This window comes from Chenopodium quinoa, unplaced genomic scaffold (genome assembly GCF_001683475.1).
Source record: "Chenopodium quinoa cultivar QQ74 unplaced genomic scaffold, ASM168347v1, whole genome shotgun sequence".
In the NCBI taxonomy this organism is placed as follows: Eukaryota; Viridiplantae; Streptophyta; class Magnoliopsida; order Caryophyllales; family Amaranthaceae; genus Chenopodium; species Chenopodium quinoa.
The window spans coordinates 4,280,685-4,284,764 of NW_018742733.1; the positions used below are offsets into that span (position 1 = coordinate 4,280,685).

Sequence of the window (4,080 nt, forward strand, 5' to 3'; positions counted from 1 at the left end):
TCAAAACAGCTTTTTCATTTTGGCTTAAAAGCCAGCTTTTTCGCTGACTAAAAAGCCAATTATCAAACACATTTTTTGGTTATTTGACCACCCAAAAAAGCCAAAAGCCAAAAGCTAACCAAAAAGCCATTAAAAAGCCAATTACCAAACATGACCATAATGTTGTATTATTTTCTTTGTTTAAAACTCATGGGCACATGGGACATGGCTCTCTAAAGTCATACTCTCATATTAAATATTATACGGAGTATTAAATTATATGAAGGCTATTTTCCTTAAATATTACGAAAAGAAAAAAAACGTGTATTGTAAATATAATACTCATAAAAAACGAGCAAGTATTACATCGATAATAATGCGTGATGTCGGTTGTTGATTTGACATTACTCCGTACTCATACTGGTATATTTTTTACATTATTCTTTAATTGTGCTCCGCGTGGCATTCGAAAAGGCAAACTCTTGAAGTGGTAGAAAGAATAAACTCTTAGTACTCTCTCCGTTCCTTAATACAAATTCTCATTTTTTTTTGGTAAATATAAATACAATATCTCTTTTTATTTAAATATTGCATTTTTTTAACATTATTATTATTTTTTTGATGAGTTGTCATCTTTATTGTACTTTTAACATCAATTCTCAACACTTTCTCTCTTTGTCTGTTAAATTATTTTCAATTATTGTTTCTTTCTCTATCTCTATCTAACTCCACATGCACAAATTTACTTTTAATCATTAGTTTTGAAGAATTTACCGCTTTCTTGATTCCCGTACATATATACTTTAGTTTTATCCCCTTGGAAGTATCTTTCTCCCTAAACTTCCCCTTTCTATCTATACTATCTATGGCTCTATGCTAATATATTTTTATTTTATTTTTTTTAAAAAAAAAATTGCTAAGAACGTCCCCTCATTGTGTCACATTACCCAATCTACTCCGTAATGACAATTATATTTGAGGGAAGGGTATTCACTTACCCCCCCCCCCCTCAAATTGTGTAGCTCGTCAATCTATGCTAGGTTGTCCCATGAAGATTCCGGTCCGATAAAACCCTTCATCTAAACTGTAAAAAATATCCTTGAAGCTATGTAACCCCACCACTACCAATCAATGTTCAACATGTTTGAACCCTCAACTATATTAAGTGGAAAGGAAAAAAATAATAAATAATCCTAGCAAATTTTGAATGATCTCTTAATAAACTTATACAATGTCGTAACTTCCTCTATAGCTCTAGTATCAAGTTGGTTCCTTGCAAGTGGTGGGAAGAACCACCAATATCCAGTAACCATAACAAACCCAACCGTCAACGGCCCAGTTACAGCCCAATGTAAGCCCAATATTTGGCCCAAAATATCCTTCAATGAAAACTCCAACAACACACAAAGGCCATGCAACACAAAAAAACCATGCAACTTCCCACGAGGGACTCACACGTGCCAAATAACAAAAAATTAGCTCATGCATTAGCCCAGACACCAAAAATGCCGCCATCACACCAGATAAAGAGGCCCAATACAGGCCCAAATAGTTAGTCAAAAATGCTCTAGTTGGAAAATATACAGTGTGACGTAGTATATCTGTTACGATGAGGTTCCACCTCTTCCCCCAAAAATCACCAAGAGAAGTTGACAAATAAGGCTCATCGGACGGTGGAAGTAGCTCCTCACCCATGATGGACCCCACAATTTTATTGACAATCCCCATAAAAACATCAATAAGTAAATATAACATACAACCATGCATTACAAAGAGCAAACCTCGATTTAACATCTCTTTGTAAATGTCACAAATAGCCACCATAACGGTGGAAATTACCATTTTCCACCAAGAGTTTGATAGGAAAAATATAATGGGTTTTCTAATTTGAGACGATGGGTATTTATTTTTTATTTTAATGGGAAAAGCGGAAATTAGTATAAAATTTACCAATGATAAATGAGAAGATGATAAAGGGCCGAGATTGAAAGAGAATAATAGAAGTTTAAAGTTAGCGAGCCATGTTATAAAGAAAACAATGATTCCGGCAGGGAGGATTGAGGAGAGCGTAAGTGGTAAAATGGTAAAAAGGGTGAAGATTGGAAGAAGAGAGAAAAACCTAAGTTTACCTTTGGGAATTTTGGATGCAATATAATAGCAATAACAAAGAGAAGCTAATACTATTGACCATAATTGGAGCAATGCCTTTGCTTCACTTTCTACCATCATTGAGTTTTTTTTTTTCTTTTGAATTTTGGCCTTTTGGGCTTGTTTGCCATATTAAATTCTTTTTATGATTTAGTATAAATTTAAAATTGTATGACAAAGTTAGACGTCAAAAATTGTAAATGTAATTGATAATTATTGATTTAGTTTATGTGTTATATGTTCTTGTATATGTGTTTCCTACTCCTATTTCTTCCTTAAAATCGGTTTTATCCACGCATGAAATGTTGGCCTTGCAAAAGGGGTCTATGAAGGCGTGTGTTTGCATGTGCTTTTCTATTTTAGCTTACTTCAATTCGTGTGAGAGATCATAGATTGTCCTTGTAAGTTGTAACTAGTTTAACTTGATCATGTAAACTTGATGTTGAGATAAGAAAATAAAGAAAATGATATTACTTCATTCAAAGTATTCATATACCCCCACGTCAAAGAAGAATGTAAATCACATCGATGTGAAAGAAGGTATAAAGAATGTGTGATTTGCAACAAAGATCGTAACTTTGCTGAAATGATGTTTTTATTTGATTAAATTGTCATGTATTTGTTTGATATAAATTCTTTGTAAATGTCATATAATTTTTTATTTATGAATCAATCTTTGTTCAAAAAGTATGCATATACCTTCGTGGCTTCGTAAAAGATATAAGATGATTGTACAGAGTTGTAACTTATGAAAAATGTGTTGCATAACCTTGATCGATTATTAGCAAGTAGTAAAATAATTAGCTACTTGGCGTTCTGGATAAAACTTTATAAGTTTTAATAATATAAACTTTTATTTTAACAAATAATAAATACGTACTAATGGTATTTTTATATAGTGTAATATGATTGCAAAGCTCTATATAGAAAATAATATAAGGAATATAAAGTTAATATGAATGTAACTAGAGCTATCAAAAGTTGACCCGAACCGAAATACCGACTCAAACCCGATTATTACCTGACCCATCAGAATCCGAAAAATGGTGACCCAAACTCGACCCGGCCTAAAACTAACCCTAAACCCGAGTTGACCCGAGTATATGAGACCCGAACCCGAACATGAACTGACCTAGAGATGACCCGACCCTAATATAGCCCGTAAATTATTGACCTAACCTGAATCCGACTTGAACCAAAATTGACCCAAACCCGTTTTAACCTGTCAAAACCTAATTTTAACTCGACTTGTTACTAACCTAACCTGAATTCAACCCGACCCGTTCCTAACCCGACCCGAATTTAAACCAACCTGTTACAAACCCGACCTGAAATCAACCCGACTTGTTATTAACCTGAACCAAATTCAACCCGACTTGTTATTGACCCGACCCGAATTTTACCAGACCTATTACTAACCCGACCCAAAAATTCAACCCGATCTGTTACTAACCCGACTCGAAATCAACACTACTTGTTATTGACCCGACCTAAATTCAACCCAAATTGTTCCTGACCCGATTTCAAATCACCTTAGATGCAATTTAGACCACCTTATTATTGTTGATCAAAGCATTTTGTCTAAGGAGACCAAGTCGGTCCAGGCTAGCAAAAGAAAGGAGCATCATCCTCAAATTTAAGAGTTAAATTATTAACTTGAACATAACCCTACTTGACTCCGAGAATGACCCGACTTGGAAATGACCCAACCTGATTATAACCCGCAAGTTATTGACTTGAACCGAACCTGACTTGAACCCGAGAATGACCTTACTTGAAAATGACCCGACTTGATTATGACTCGCAAATTATTAACGTGAACCGAACCCGATTAAAACACGAGAATGACCCGATCTGATTCTAACTCGCAAATTATTGACTTGAACCGAACCCGACTCGAACCCGAGAATTACCCTAACCCGTTTTAACCCGTGAAAACCCGAATCAAACCCG

At 34.8% G+C, this 4,080-nt stretch overlaps 1 pseudogene; it reads right to left on the reverse strand.

The window, feature by feature from the left end:
• Positions 1 to 575: 575 nt before the first annotated feature.
• On the reverse strand, positions 576 to 2,574 carry LOC110723604 (annotated as a pseudogene).
• Between the last annotated feature and the right edge of the window lie 1,506 nt (positions 2,575 to 4,080).